Below are 17,826 nucleotides of genomic sequence, written 5' to 3' on the forward strand. Positions count from 1 at the left end.
GCATGGGAGGGGCAGATAGAGGGAGAGACACAGAATCTGAAGGAGGCTCCAGGCTCTGAGCTGTCAGCACAGAGCCCAACGCAGGGCTCGAACTCATAAAGTGTGAGATCATGACCTGAGGTGAAGTCGGATGCTAAACCGACTGAGCCACCCACGCGCCCCAACAAAAGATATTACAAAGAAAGGGAAAAGGCATATCACAGAGCTTTATTCTTTTTTATTGCCTAATTCCCAAAACACTTCATTCAAAATTTCTACAATCTGTGAAGAAATCACAGCTGTCTCAACACGAAGAGGTAAAACATTCCAATTAGCAATAATCCCACCTTGGGTAAACCTCATTGGCTACCATACTGCCACTGCGCAAAGCTGAGGTAAAACATTCCAAAAGACACTACAAAAGTAGTTATTCATGACCAATAAACACCTCAAAAGATAATCATCTTCATTAGTCATCAAGTCAAACCCAAAATAATGCACCACACATATCCACTTGTACAGCTAAAATTACATAAAAATAAATCGAAGGCACTGGATTTTGGCAAGAGTTTAGAACAAACAGAACACTCATACACTCTTCATCGGTACAGTAACTTTGGAGAATTATTGGACACTGTCTACATCATCTAAACTCATGCACATTCTACAATCCAGGGACTCAGTGTTTTTCAACTGGAAGCAATTTGCCCACCAAGGAACATTTGGTAATCTCTGGAGAAAATTTTTGCTCTCATACCCAAAAAGAGAAGTGATACTGGAATCCAGGGGGTAGAGAGGTCTTATGCTGCTGAACCTTCTATACAATGGTGGACACCCTCCATAATAAAGACTTATCCAGCCCCAAAGTATCAATGGTGCCAAAGTTGAACAATCTTATAATAATTTACTTCTAGAAATATACCAAATGCTAATATTTACTAAAATCTTAGCAACATTTTTGTTTTTATAAAAGCCCCAAAATGGACACTACTCAATTGCCTACCAATACTAAAATGATACATAATGGTATTTCTTATACAGGGAAACACTGAGTTCAGGTCAGTGAGAAAACCCATAACTACATACTACAATATGTATGAATTTCAAAAATGTCATTGAATGATAAAATTACATCTTGCAAAGATTTAACTTATAGAGAATAAAGAATTTGGTCCTAGCTAAATAAAAAGTTAGATGAATCTGGTCTATCTTGTTAGAGATGATGACAGTGGTGTCACTTGGGGTGGATTTAGTGACTAGAATTAAGATTAATTCTTGTTTGCGGGCTCCTGAGTAGCTCAGTTGGTTAAGCATCTGACTTTGGCCCAGGTCATGATCTCACAGTTTGTGGGTTCGAGCCCCACATCAGGCTCTCTACTAACAGCTTCAAGCATGGAGCCTGCTTCAGATTCTGTGTCTCCCACTCCTACTGCCCTTCCCCCACTTGTTCTCTCTCTCTCAAAATAAATAAATAAGTAAGTAAGTAAATAAATAATAAATAAACATTAATTTTTTTTTAAAGAATAAGAGAGTTTTTCAGGTTTGTTAGTCACCTGTTTCTTGATTTAGCTTCACGTTACAAAGCATATTCAGATTTTCAAAGTACTTGTGACATGTGTACTTTTCTATATGTATATTAGATATGAGCACAAAGTTCTATAACATAGTACAATAGACTCATTATCTGCAGGGGTTCTAAGATCCCAAGCGAATGCCTGAAACCATAGATTGTACTAAACACCATATATACTATATTTTTCCTGTACTTATGTATAATAAAGTTTAACTTATAAATTAGTGTACCACAAGAGATTAACAATTTGATTCATAACTACAAACAAAACAAAACAATGATAACAATATGCTGTAATAAAAGTTATGTAAATATGGTCTCTCAAAATGTCTTACTGTACAGTACTCATTTTTTTTTTTTAATTTCTGAGAGAGAGAGAGAGAGAGAGACAGCGTGAGCAGGGGAGGGGCAGAGAGAGAGGGAGACACATAATCTGAAGCAGGCTCCAGGCTCTGAACTGTCAGCACAGAGCCCAATGCAGGGCTCGAACCCAAGAATTGTGAGATCATGACCTGAGCCGAAGTCAGACACTTAACCGACTGAGCCACTCAGGCGCCCCAGTACTCATTTTTTTCTTGTGATGATGAGACAATAAAATGCCTATGTAATGAGATGAAGTGAGGTGAATGACATAGGCCCTGCAGTGTAATTTTAGGCTACCTTTGACCTTCTTGAGATAGGTCAGAAAGAGAATCATCTGTTTCTGGACTACAGTTGACCACGGAAAAGTGAAACCATAAAAAATGGAACTGTAGTTGAGGAAGCACTACTGTGTCTATTAGGCAGAAGGAATCCTAAGTGGTAGATTCTATGTATTAAAGAACAGGGCAAAGAAATAAATTTTCCTAATGTAGAAAATTTTCCTAATGTAGAAAAACTATAAACATCCTAAAAATTGAGTGTAATTTATCAGTGTAATCCAGTAATATATATACTACCATGCATATGAAGGATGTTTTCATTTACCTCAGGTCCCAATTTATATTATTAATTGAGTGAAAGCTACATAAATATATTGCTAGATTTAAAAGATCTACTGACAATTATTTAAATTATTCAAGGCCCAGAGGGAAATTAATGCAAAAGAACAAATCAAGAGAAAACAGTAATTAATAATAGGCTGGAATTAAAGGTTCCAATCCAAATGGAAAATTTTGGTAAACTAAATTGAACTATATGGAAGTCTTCCTAAATTACTCAAAAATTAATCATCTAAGAAATAACAATACAGGTAACTATAAAACACTGGCAGCATTTTCATTTGTTAGGCACTGTTCTAAGCATTTGATAAGCTTTAACCCATTCAGACATTACAGCCTCTTTGTGAAGAAGGTAGTCTTACATCCATATTTTGGAGGCAAGAAACATGGAGTGCGGTAAGTCATACTGCAGTCGAGTTCTGGAGTTGGGTTCTATTTTGGTTACTAAGACTTCAGAATCCATGCTGGTAAATCCCTCCACCATATGACTTCTTTTCTCCTCCATGTACAAAGTTATGTCTGGGATCTCAAGACTCTCGTTTGAATAAAAACTGCTTTCCTTGCTAACAAGAAGAATAAAACAAAATTCTTTTTGGTTCCCAAGCCAAGTTGGCTCTAGACAAAGCCACTTAATGTGACATTTGGAGGCAAAGAAAACATCAGCCTATGGCTATTAATTTAAGTAAAACAAGGACCCTCCAAAGAAACAACACATGTGCATGTTGTCAGCAAGAGGGTTTGCATCATTTTTTTTAGGAATATGAGAACTTCATATCAATAATTGTCTTCAGAAATGAACTGCAAGAGAGGGGGGTTAAAAAGGAGGAATTATCATTATAGTCCTAGAAGAAACAAGCAAAAATCATGTCTAGAGCTCCTAACATATTTATACAATATAGTTTTAAGATTTGTTTCTCTCCGTTGGATCATTCTTTATGCATGACAACCTCTTCTTGGAATAACATTTTTCTATAATAATTTCTACTTTTCTTGATTAATTCTATGATTACAAGAAAAGAAAAAAATAGAAAAGAAAAGAAAATCTTCAGATTTTATTCTGAAAGCACAAAGAAGAATCCAATCTCTATTTAGGGAGAGACCAAGTACCCCAACATAGAAATCTACCCTAAAGTTACATTGTTATTTATTTTTTAACTGAAATGATCTATTGAGACTACACAAGCCTCTGGGCTAGATTGAAAGAAGAAATTTTGGAAAAGGTGAGTATAAGTATTTTGAATACAGTTTCTGAAATAGTTCTTTCTTTTTCTTTTTCCGTCTGAGTATTGTCCAGTGTTACTTAATTCTCAGACTCTTCCAAATTTAGGAATAAATAGAGGCAACCCTATGTCTATAATGCTGAGTAAATTCATCACTAAGCAATGTGCTATCTAGAATCAGCATCAATCTTCTCACATTTTGAAATGACTAGGAGGTTCCAAAAACATCCTTTACTTTTATATAGTTACTTTTTAATTCACAAATAAATAAATTCTATATTTTAATATTTTATTTATTCTTATCTCCTCTCTATATAGTAAATACATATATAGACTGATCAGTGCACTAAGAGAGGTAGTCATCAAATAATATTAGAAATAACAGGGTAAAAGGAGAGTCTGGCATTTTTGATAAAGTATCAGTTAAATCATTTTTGGAGAACTATTTTCCTTAATTATGGCATTTTACACTTAAAAACTGTAATCATTTTTAACATAGAAACCTGAAATTAATCTATTTAGTGGGCCTATTATTTTGAGGAGCTAAATTAATTTAAGAAGATGACCCTTGAGCTAAATAGATGACAATGTAAATGGCTCTACAGGATATAAATATGATATAATTTAGCAGTTACAAATTAATCACATTACAAAATACATTTTGATAGAATTGCCTGAAACATATATGAAAATAATTAGTCCTAATACCCTAAGGTATCTCTCCACCCATGGGTTTTCTGGTTTTCTCTCTCCCTCTCTGTTTTTGTCTCTTTCTCCTTCTCTGAAACACACACACACACACAAACACACACACACACACACAATCAAGCAATTTATTTAGCAACTGTCACACTTTAAAGGAAATCCCCAATAAACTATTTCTTACAGTCACCTGTGAACCCCATGTAGAAATCAAGCAAATCAATTCAAAAAATGCAATGAAAGTTTACCGTCTGTAATCACTTATACAATATAATGCATAATTATATGCTAAAAAGCATTATTAAACTGATAATCAGAGAACCAGTTGCTTTTGAAAAATTTGAAAATAAACAAGTTATTCAAAGGTAGAAATGTGATGCTTTTTATCAGTACCTAAAAATATTCCTTTACATATGTAAAGGAGGCATATGATAAATACTTGTGGAAAAAATATTTAAGTAAATAAATGAGCAAATGAAATATTGAATAAAAATATGCAAGGATAGAGCAAGCTTGAAATTTTAACTAGCAATATTTTACATGTAATAGTTTTTGGACACACTTATGAAAGCAAAATATATAGAAATAGGTTTGAAAATAAATACATAAAATATGTGCAGTGCTTTTTAATAACCATCTTCTTGTGCATTAAATCATGTTAAAAAGAATCACTTACCTTCCTTCTTGATCAATTTATTGTATATTTTAGAGTTCTTTCCTTATTACTCTATCTTTGTATGGGTTATATTTTGGGACATAATTGGATGTATCTTACTAGAAAATAACTTCTAATTATATTATCTTTCATTTACTACCTTTATCATAGTAACCTATAAGCCTACAATCGGGAAAATTTTTGATTATAATACATATCTCAAAAAGTGTTTTAAAAAGATATTTGGGGCACCTGGGTGGCTCAGTTGGTTAAGCATCCAACTCTTGATCTCAGCTCAGGGCTCAGGGTTGAGAGTTCAAGCCCTGCATGGTCAAGCCCTCCATGATTCGCATGGAGCCCACAAGGAAGGAAGGAAGGAAGGGAGGAAGGAAGGGAGGAAGGAAGGGAGGAAGGAAAGAAAGAAAGAAGGAAGAAAAAAAAGAAGGAAGGAAGAAGAAAGGAAAGAAAAAAGAAAGAAAGAAAGAAAAAAAGAGAAAGAAAGAGAGAAAGAAAGAAAAGGGCGATGATAGAAGTACAGAGAAAATGTGTAATGTAATAAATCTCTTTATGGTCAGAATATAATTACACAGCATCATACAGTGTGATTTTTTATAAAGATTAACCAGCACGACACTTTTTTAATGCTAAAAAGTAAAACAAAAAGCCAAGTAGGCCTTGGTCCTAAATGTCTTAGATTTGTCCCTCAGATCCAGTTTCTATCTTTCTTTGTACTGTGTACCATGAATAGACTACAGTACTACTCTCTTTCCTTCAAGGGCATTCCATGATCACTTGTTCATTTCCAGAAACTATTCATCTTCCTGTAAAGAATCAGTTTATTAAATCATAACAAATTGCCCAATTAAAGCATGAATGTTTCATGGTAGAACTCTGACTGATAAGATATCCTTCAGTTTCATTGAAAGTAAGATTTGTCTTACTCTAAAAATGGCCTGATGAAGACCAAATCACTGTCATGACCTTAACTGCAGTTAAGTAACTTATTTTAATTATAAGAGAATAATTTTTATAAAATATTCAGGGCATTGCCCTTTATAACTTTCTCAACATTTCAAGATATTGATGATTGTTGTAATATTTTACATCATTTTACAAATTCAATGGAGGTAACTCAATTAGCTTTCTTTGTATGAAATGTTTACTGTTAATAAAAGGAGAGTTGCCATTAGTATGACAGACTTGAAGAAGAAATCAAAAGAGAAAGCAGAAAATATGTTTAGACAAGAAAAATGAAAACATAACATGCCAAAACTTATGGGGAATAGCAATATTTATCAAGAAACAGTTCTAAGCAGGAAGTTTATAGTGATCGCATATTCAAAAACAACGAAGATCACAAATAGCCAAAAGTGACAACTCAAGAACCTAGAAAAAGAGGAACAAGCAAAGCCAAATGTTAGCAGAAGAAAGGGGATAATAAAGAGTAGAGAATAAATAAAATAAATAGAGAATATAAAAGAAATATAAAAAATCACACAATGAAACTGAGTTGTTTTCTTGAAAAGATCAACAAAACTGACAAAATTTTAATAAGACTACTTAAGAAAACAAGAGAAAAGACAACATGACTCAAACAGAATCAGAAATGAAAGAGATGGTATTACAACAGATGCTACAGAAATAAAAAGGATCATATATGCCTACAAATTGGGTAGCCTAGAAGAAATGGATACATTTTTAGAAAACAACCTACAAAAGCTGAATGAGAAAACATGAATGACTAATGACAAGTAATGAAATAGAATTAATAATCATAAACTTCCCTCACAAAAAAGCCTAAGGCCAGACTTATGAATATAAAGTGTAATATCCGAAGGTGTAATATTCCAAAATATACAAAGACCTACAACTCAATAGCAAAAAATAAAAAACTAAAAAAATGAAGAAGAAGAAGAAACAAAAGAAAGGAAAAGAAAACCCAATTAACCCATTTAAAAATTGAGCAAAGCCCTTAAATAGATATTTCTCTAAAGAAGACAGACAAATGGCCAAGAGGTATTTGAATAAGTCCTCAAAATCTGTAATCATGGTGGAAATGCAAATCAAAACCACAGTGGCATACCACCTCAGACCTGATAGGATGCCTATATATATATTAAGTAAACAAAGACACACACACAAACACACACACACACACACAACCCATCTTAAATTCCAAGAAACAAATAATTTAAAGTAATATAATAATATAAATAATGTAAACAGTAAACATATTAGCCTGCATTAAGATTAGACAAAACCGACTTCAAGTCAAGGAGTATTCTTTGAAACCAATGTGATATTTCACAATAACAAAAGTGTCATTCCCTAGGGAGAAATACCCAAACCACGAGCAAAAGCTGACAGTTTGTTAAAAGGAGAAAAATACAATTCAACAATAGTAGTAGAATATTTTAATACCACATTCTAAGTAATTGGTAGCATTTCTAAATGGAAAAATCAGAAAGTTATAGAAATTTGAGCAACAGTATTAATCAAATCAACCTAACTGAAATATAGAGAACACTCTATCCAAAGATTATAGAATATACAACCCTAGGAAGTACACCTGAAAATGTTTTAGAATACACTGTATTCTATGCTACACAAGTCTCAACTGGTTTAAAAGGATTGAAATTAAAAAAAATTACATGTTTGACCATAATAAAATTGGAAACCAACAAGGAAATCTGGAAAATCTCAAGATACTTGGAAATTAGATCTACATAATTCTAAACAATCCCACAATGAGGTATCAATGTACATCAACTTAAAAAGCTTTAATAAAAAAATAGACAATAGCAAATGTTGGCAAAGGGATAAAAAAAACTGAAATACTCAAATTTTGCTGATGGCAAAGGAGAATGATACAGCCAATCTGGAAAAGAGTAGTTTCTTTAAAAGTTGAACATAAACTGACCCTATAATCAATAATTCTATTCTTAGGAGCCTATCCAAGACAAATGAAAACAAATGTTCACAAAAAATACATGGATGCAAGTATTTATAACAGTCCTGAACTGGAAACAGTCCAAAAGTCCACCAGCTTGTGAAGTAATTGACACAAGAGGGATATTCAAACAATAGAAAGCAATGCAAATTAAAAAGGAACAAACGACATTCTACATTGTAGGAGAACTTCATATGTGTTATGCTATGTGAGAAAAAAATACAAAAGACCAGACTGTATATGATTCTATTTGTATGAAATGTCCATAAAATGCAAAAATTTGAAGGCAGAAAGCAGATTGTAGCTGCCTACATCTGGAAGAGTGAACAGAGAGTAACAGCAGAGAAGCATGACAGAACTTGTAGTGTTTATGGAAATGTTCTAAAACTGAATGTGGTGATGGCTGCATAATTCTACAAATATGGAAAAACTAAATACGTTGTATAAATTTACAACAATGAATGGATGCATCACGTAGGTGAATTTTATGGTAAATAAATTGTATTTCAATAAAACTGTGAAAATAATATGGATAAAATGTATGAATAAAAATATTATGGATAACAATATCCCGCCAAGATCAGCATTTCATCACAAGTTTCAGGAAGGCAGTAATATTATATTTACTTCCCTTAGAAAATGGACTTTGATATTGAGGAATCTGTGGTTTTTACAGATATAATTGGTCCTACAATGATTTCTTAAATGTGGCAAATGTTCTGATAGCGTTGACACTAAATAGTAAAAAAAAAAAGCCAAAAACTCTAATGAAATTGTACAAGACCACATTCCGTCATTCAATCTACCAGGACAATCGTAGATAAACTGCCATTAAATATTTTTTTTTATATTTTGAGTAAATATAAATGGCAAATACCAGAAATATCTTAAAAACTCCCTTTGTGTGCATGTGTTATTTTCAACTTAAGAAATTGAAGAATAGAGTGACTTTATTTGGACATATAACAATTTATACCTAAAAAACTACTTAATTAACCAATGTTAAAAAGCTGAAATTCTGGGGCGCCTGGGTGGCTTAGTCAGTTAAGCGTCCGACTTTCCCTTAGGTCATGATCTCGCGGTTCGTGGGTTCGAGCCCCGCGTCGGGCTCTGTGCAGACTGCCAGCTCAGAGCCTGGAGCATGTTTCAGTCTGTGACTCCCTCTCTCTCTGACCCTCCCTTGCTCACGCTGTCTCTCTCTCTCTCTCCTAGAGATAAATAAAACAGTAAAAAAAAAAAAAAAAGCTGAAATTCTAATGACAAGAGGCGTGTAACTTCCAGTTATAAATTCGAAAATTTTATACATGAAAATACTGAAGTAAGATGATGAAAGCACAAGCACTTTTTTTTTTTTTTTCACTTTAAATGATAGGAATTAAGAGTATAATTTTCTTTAACAGCCATTCTGGAATTAGTGCTTCCAGATCATTGGAAGAGAATGAGAAAAGCAAAAATAAAGGTGTATTCTGTTACAAAGGAATCTCATTCAATCAGGACTATATTTCAATACAGAGAGAGTGCCAATTAAAGAGAATTCCCAGGGGTGCCTGGGTGGCTCGGTCACTTAAGCATCTAACTCGGATTTGGTTCAGGTCATGATCTCAAGGTTTGTGGGACTGAGTCCCGTATTGTGAGCAGCATGGAGCCTGATTGGGATTCTCTCTCTCCTTTTCTCTCTGCCCCTCCTAACGTCTCTCTCAAGATAAATAAATAAACTTTAAAAAAATATTTAAAAATTAAAAATAGAAAATAAATTAAAGAATAGAATTGCCAAATGTGAGTTTTTCTCTAGAATGGTTTATGGCTTGGTTTGAATTGCTCAATGAAGAGTGATAACTCATAACATTCCCAATATATGTGAAATTTACTATATGGTGCACATTTAAGTCTGCAAGCTTTAAAGCTGGAGCCGATAAATAAGAAAACCATGGTTAAAGTAAACAGCATGTCAAGGCCCTTATTCCTCTCATTGTTTCTTTGTTTTAAACTCAGGAAAATATGGAAGAAAAAATTCTCAGTTTTGTAAGTTTCTTTAAAGCAAAAATGGTGGACATGATAAAATTAGGCTAGTCTTCAAGTCATCTTAAATGAATGGTATTTCAAGAATCTCTGCTTACTTCTCAAAATGGGAGTGGGAATAAAAAACAAACAAGCAATGAGGCCAAATATTTGTGGGAATTCGTGGAATGATCAAAATTATCCCTAATCAACAGCTCAAGCGTATATTACAACACAAGTATACCCTCCAGTGTGACATCTCTGGCAGAAAAAAAAAAAAAAAAAGCAATTTTACCATTTTATCCTTCAGCAATTTAAAAAACACAAGACAGATAAGGAAGACTAATTTTTAAATTATATTATCTTTTAAGTCTGTAATGATTTCGTTGGCCTTGGATCAACAAAGCCCTGCGTTAAGCATTTACTTAGCAAAACAAATTTGTGTTCTATTTTTCTTCCGTACAAGACATTTTTTAAATGTTTATTTATTTTTGAGAGAAAAACAGAAAGCCAGCAGAGGGAGAGAACAGACAAAGCATAGACAGAGGGAGACACAGAATTTGAAGCAGGCTCCAGGCTCTGAGTGCTCAGCACAGAGCCCAACATAGGACTCAAACCCATGAACTGTGAGACCATGACCTGAGCTGAAGTTGGTTGCTCAACCACCTGAGCCATCCAGGCGCCCTTTCAACACAAGACATTTAATGTAGCACTTTCATAGCATTACTTGACCAACAATTTAGTAAGCCTCTCCAATGAACATAAACTGTACATAGTATATCTGAGAAAATGAATATTTTTAAAGCTATGATATCACCCAGTAGCCATTTGCAGCAAGTTGATGATATAAAAGAGAACCCTGGAATTAAAAGAACAGAATAATAGAGCGTTTAAGACCTAAATGGCCAAACTTGACATATCTGGTCAACTTGATCCACATAGAAGAATGTCACATGTTAACATAAATAGTGACCTTGAGCTATATGGAATAAAAATCTAGTTAAATTGATAATTATTTATGGGAAATGATGGAGGTACATACTCACTTGTTTAGCATCTATTTAATCTACTAAGTGATTGTCACTCTTCAAATCTAAAGAATAAAATTTTGGCAAACAAGAGAAGGACAAAGTCTAGACACTTAGGGAGTTGAGTCAAAAAAGGAAATGACAGTAAAATCTAATATATGTTAAGAAACAAAATGCAGAGTACCATGGAAAGCATGAAGCAGTCCGTGACATGGCGTTGGGACGATGATAGATATAGGCCCATCTCCAGGGACACTCACATTCTGAAGTACCTGAAGTTAAGACTTCAACATCTGGGTATGTGGTGGAGGAGGAGCACAACTTAGCCCAAAGCGTATGTTGAAGAAGCTTGACTTAATATTAAGGAAAACGGAAAGTTTCTGATTAAATTGAGCAACATAATGACAAGACCACACTTTTTTCACTCAGAAAATTAATTTTGAACACACTGGATAAAGGCTTGAAGGAAAAGGTAGATCCAGACACGACAGATACTTGAAAGTATAGGGACCTTGTGACTTGACAAGGACAATGCCAGAAAGTAGCAGGGAAATTAATATAATTAATGATTATATTATTAATATTATTCTTTATATATTATGTATTATAATATAATATCTATAATAAAATATATTTCATTATATTATATAATTATATATAAATATATAATATAATTTAATATTATTATAATTATTATATGTTAATATTATATGTAATTATATTAATGTTGTATATTAATGTTATATATTAAAAATATAATAATATATAATATATTATTATATAAATAATGAGCAAGAAGAAAGTTGGGAGACAACAGCATCAAAAAATAAAAATCAGAATCTTAAAATCAGAAATTTGGGGGAAAAAATGAAGAAAGGATCTAATGTGTTAAATCCATCTACAAATATTTCAACCATATTTTTACTATCATATTTACTTTTCGTATTGCTCCACTACAAACTATTTTCAAAAATTCAGCCAAAGTTTTGTAAACTTGGGTCCTAACATATTCCTCTTCAACTTCAAACCCTCCACAAGTCTCTCATTACAACATATATATTTTTAACTGTAATCTACAGGATCCTGCCATAGATCTTGTCTACGGTTCTGACTACAAGTTGAGGCTAGATTCATGATTCGCTAGGTTGACTGCACTAGTCTTACTAGTCTTCTTCCATTTATTAAAACATACTAAACCCAGTGCTTTGTTAGAATTCTAGCTTCTCTGTTTCCTCTACTTAGAATCTTCTTTCCACCTGACTTTGGGTACTTTCCCTTCATAGTTCAGATCTCTTTTCAAATAGTCATTTCTCAATGAGACTTTCCATGATTTGATACACAAAAACAATCAAACAAACAAAACTACTTTTCTCATTCAATGTCTTTCCTTCACAGCACTTAATATTATGTGAAACTATTTACTTATTCACTTGTTTATTGCCTGTTACTCCTGTTTCATATAAGCTCTACCCAGACATTGGTAGTATTATAGCTAATGTGATATATCTTAAGCACAAAGTAAAATTGCAAATAAACCTTAAAGTGCTTGCCAAATGAGTATTTATATTGCTTGGACAAATATTATTATTGTCATTTTGAAACTACTAGATCTTTTTGCAGGATCAAACAAATAATGTTACTCTACTTTAAAAATAAGAATTTTCAATTTAAAAGTAGAAACAAATATAAAACTAATCAAGTTATGTAAATAACTTGCAATCACATGTGAACTGAAAATTGCAGGATACATTAATAATCCATATTTAATTTCTATAAAGAATGTTTTTTTCCCCTGGCTAGAAACTGAAACCACCTAAAGAGATTGACAAGCATTAGTAGGAAACAACTCTAGCCCTCACAATGTGGTCTTCAAATATCATTTCCCAATAAAATAAATCAGGGTTGTTTTTTTTTTAAATGGCTGATTCTAGGTCTAGGGCAAGTCACATAAAAAATACAACCTTGTAATAATTTTTATACGAGGAAGCAAGAAAGCATCAAAGAATATAGACTTAATATGGAAAATACAAAAGTGTCAACTTGAAGGGAATCCCAATAACCAGAAATGGGACATTATAAAAATCAAAAGTAGGGGCGCCTGGGTGACTCAGTCGGTTGAGTGTCCGACTTCAGCTAGGTCATGATCTCATGGTTCGTGGGTTCGATTCCCGCGTCCGGCTCTGTGCTGACAGCTCAGAGCCTGGAGCCTGTTTCCTTCCGATTCTGTGTCTCCCTCTCTCTCTGACCCTCCCCTGCTCAACCTCTCTCAGAAATAAATAAAACATTAAAAAAATTTTAATCAAAATAATATCATGACATATTGAAACATGTAAAAAAAATATATAATCTAGGGGTTCATAAAGACTCTAAAACTAAAACTGAAGAAAAGGAAAGAAAAGGAAAAAACCTAACACCTGCCACAAATCCTGAATGTTATCCACACCAGTGTGTTTTACTGAACACTGGCAAAGAAAGAGAATACAGCCAGCTTTTATACTCATTTTCTTTTAAAATAGTTTAGGAGGAAAAATAGTAACCAAATAGTTTATGAAGAAAAATGTATTTGTACAACAATTCCATTTAACAAATAAAACATGACAGAGTATCATCATTTACAATTCCTAATAAAATGCTGGATTTAAATAATGACCATAAATGTTTGCTAAAACCATTACATGAATAACTAATGGAAAACTTGGTAAAAATGTATCAGGCCGATAATAATTGAGCCCAGTGATGGATCTTCACATCACATCACACACACACACACACACACACACACACACACACACACACACACACTCATCAGATTGAATACATATCTCATACATATCAATGTAACATGAAAGGAAGTATACAACACCAACTATAGAGTATTCTGGGCAAATATTGAGAAATGCTTAAAGACACATAGTGAATTAATCAGCAAATATCCGAATGTGGAAATATCTACATGACGACTGAAGCACTTTCTTTAACAAATACATGGGGAAAAAGTAAGTGTGCAAGTCTTCCAGATTCAAAGATACATATTAAACATATCAATTAAAAAACAATGATTTGGACTCTGCTATGACCCAGAGCTTTTGGAAAAAATTGTTATAAAAGGGTTTCACAGGACATAAATTTGAGGTATAACAATAGCATATGTTAATATTAAAATAGTTAGCTTTTTAAAATGTTATATTGAAAAAAAAGTTATATTGTTCTGTGTACAAATAAATCATGCAAGTGTGAGGTTTACTTAAAAATAATCCAGAAGGCGGTGGGTAGCATAACTTAGACATAATTTGTAATATATTGATAATTATTGAAACTGGGTGAAAGTTGAGACTTTTCTGTCTCTTTGATAATATCTATAATAAAGAGATAACAACTGATTGAAAAAAGTAAAAAATAAGATGGATGTGGCTGAGAGTTAGAATTTTATGTTTCAAGAGTTCCCTGGAGTGCTGAATATTAACAGTCCCTTCAGTCATGGGATAGATGATACTCTCATAAGGCTAAAAATAAAACCAAAATATTAATGCATCATTTCTTTTTTTAAATTTTTTTACATTTATTTATTTTTGAGAGATAAAGTGAGACAGAGCATGAGCAGGGAGGGGCAGAGAGAGAAGAAAACATAGAATCTGAAGCAGGCTCCAGGCTCTGAGCAAGCATTCAGCACAGAGCCCAATGCGGGGCTTGAAGTGACAAACCATGAGATCATGACCTGTGCCGAAGTCGGACAGTTAACCGACTGAGTCATCCAGGTGCCTGTAATTCATCATTTCTAATATGACTTTGGAATTTCTTTAGTTAAATAGAGTTTAGTTACCATAATACGATTCCATGATCCCTCTATTTTGAAGAAAAGAATTAATTTCTCTGTGACTAGAGGCACCTGGGTGGCTCAGTCATTAAGGTCTGACTTCAGCTCAGGTCATAATCTCATGGTTCGTGGGTTCGAGCTCTGCATCATGCTCTGTGCTGACAGCTAGCTCAGAGCCTGGAAACTGTTTCAGATTCTGTTTATCCCTCTCTGACCCTACCTTGCTCACGCTGTCTGTCTCTCTCTCTCGTTAAAAGAACGTTAAAAAACTATTTAAAAAAATTTCTCTGTGACTAGAAGTCAGTTCAAATGGGGGAAATGTTAACCCTACGATGACCAAAATATTTTATTTATCTGCCTTAAACTGTAAAAATGAATGTGAAATGCTGAAGATATTTTTTAGTATATGTGCTGCCGAAGCGAGCACTGAAGATATTTTTTAAATGCAACATTGAACTGTATTGCTATTTTTCAAATGTATAAAAATATAAAAAGAACTTTGTAAAGTTGATGTTGAATTTCTTCTAAATAGAATAAAAAGTTGAGTGATACATAAGAAAACTTAAAAAAAAATAGATATGTTTTTTACGTGATGAGCTGTGAAAGGGAAAAATAGAGTACCCTCTAATTCGTTAGTCAATGGATCTCCAAATGAAATATATCAGACATTTGACAAGATTTAAAAGGAGGTGTGGCTGGTGAACCTTAATCATAAAGCAGATCAAAAGACCTGCCTCTTGAAAAATAATGAAAAAGGAAGAGAAAAAAAAAGTGTAGGGAGAACAGTAGGAAAACAGTCACCATTTGAAACAGATCTTCTAGGGGCTCCTGGGTGGCTTAGTCGGTTAAGCGACTGACTTTCGCTTAGGGCACGATCTCGCGGCTCGTGGGTTCGAGGCTCGCGTCGGGCTCTGTGCTCACAGCTCAGAGCCTGGAGCCTGTTTCAGAGCTGTGACTCCCTCTCTCTCTGACCCTCCCCTGCTCACGCTGTCTCTTTCTCTCAGAAATAAATAAGAACATTAAAAAAACCCAGATCTTCTAAAATAGCAGTAATTTCAAATTCTATAAACACCTGAAAGCATTATGAGAATATTTGCTAAAGAGGAAGAAACAAAAGATATGATAATGAAAATGAGACAGTGTTTGTTACCTCTTACTTGTAGTTTGTTTAGGGAGATTATAGATATGCACATATATGCACAAATTATACACACGCAGTGAAATAATAAATTATTTTAATCAGTTGTTAGACACCATAGACAAAAATCTACAAAAATTTATTAAATTTATGTATAGCCTTTTATTTTACAATTTATAATATTTTCAGGCATGCTGCCTAATGATTAACTCCTGTTTGAACCTAGTCATCTAATCTTGATCATATATATTATCACTGAGGCTTTATTTCTAAGAAAATATAGTCATGGCTAATTTTTAAAAAATATATTTCTTTAAATGCTTGTTCCTTATAACATTTAATAGTAGTATTTTATATCATTCATTAAAGTACATCAATTATGAACTTTGTAACATTAATTCTCCCTTATGACACTCTAGATTTCTTTTAAATTACTGACCATTTTTACCAAGGGCACTTCAGCTCTACAATTCAGCTTTAAGCAGTATAATATATACTAACAACTTGGAATCTTGATTCTCATAAATTTATTTTAACCACCACTATGTTACCTTTCAAATTTATACACTTTACTCCTTAGCAAGGACACTGCACACACTTCAAGCTTTATTCTACTTCAGGAGGCAGTCTCCCTCCCTTTGTCTTATTTTAGATGTGCTTCTGCAAGAACGATGGGGCAGCCTCAAGCTGAAATAAAATTACCGAAGAAAGTTAAGAATGATGATTGTGACACAATGATTCCAACATCATTTTAAGCATCATTAAACCTTTTTCTATTAAGCTATAATTTATATATTAAATTATATAAATTATAATTTTATCATTTATAGTGCTTCTGTTATAACAATATATCTATAGAAAATTTATTATTATATGACATTTTAGTTTTCATATCCATTTTTCAAAATAAATTTCCTGTCCGTTTTTATAAATAAAATAGTTGAAGCTCAGACGTCTTCTTTATGGACATTTATGGTAGGGTCAGAGCATTGATTTGAGTGAACATCTTCCACTAATTTTTATATCCACAATTAAAGAAATGATTTTTGTCTTCTTCACCAAGGGCTGACAATGAGTCAATAAAGCCAAGTGAAATTCACTGAATTGACTTCTAAATTCCTTGTAATTCCTACTCTGCAATAATTTTCCAATAAGCAATACAAGCTCTAAGTGTCCCTGAAACTTGACCAACTGTATATATTTTAGTGCTCTCTAGACAATATGATTTTATCAAGGTAAAAAATGGTAGAATATTACATTCTAAGATATTTCCATAAGTTACCTTTGTGTATGTATGTTCAGATTTGAGTAAATGATTCAGAACAAAGAGAGAACGGAATTGAATTATCAAGCAAGAAGTAAAAGGAAAATAAAAACTACATAAAAATTCCCAGTATTATGCTAAGATTTCATGTATTTAAAGTATTAGTCCTATAGATATATCTATTTATATGTATAAATAAATGAGAAAGAATACATACTATGGTATATCAAAGAGAATCTAGTTAGGACAGTAAAGAACAATAGGTACTTGACGGAAAGGATTTATATAAGGAAATACTTACAATAGAATTTGAAGTGGGCTCCGGATGTCCAGTGACTCAGTCGGTTGAGTGTCTGACTCCTGATTTCAGCTCAGGTTGTGATCCTAGAGTTGTGGGATGGAGCCCCTCATCCGGCTCCTGCTGAGCATGGGTCATGCTTAAGATTCTTTTCTTTCTCCCTCTGCCCTCCCCACCACCAAAAAAAAAAAAAAAAAAAAAAAGAAAAAAAAATGAAAGGGTCGAAA

At 33.1% G+C, this 17,826-nt stretch overlaps 1 pseudogene; it reads right to left on the reverse strand.

Annotated features, from left to right (window-relative positions):
- Positions 1–216: 216 nt before the first annotated feature.
- LOC120223806 lies at positions 217–371 on the reverse strand (annotated as a pseudogene).
- Positions 372–17,826: the final 17,455 nt, after the last annotated feature.

The sequence above is a fragment of the Hyaena hyaena genome, unplaced genomic scaffold, assembly GCF_003009895.1.
Source record: "Hyaena hyaena isolate Hyena2069 unplaced genomic scaffold, ASM300989v1 scaffold_1043, whole genome shotgun sequence".
Taxonomy (NCBI): domain Eukaryota; kingdom Metazoa; phylum Chordata; class Mammalia; order Carnivora; family Hyaenidae; genus Hyaena; species Hyaena hyaena.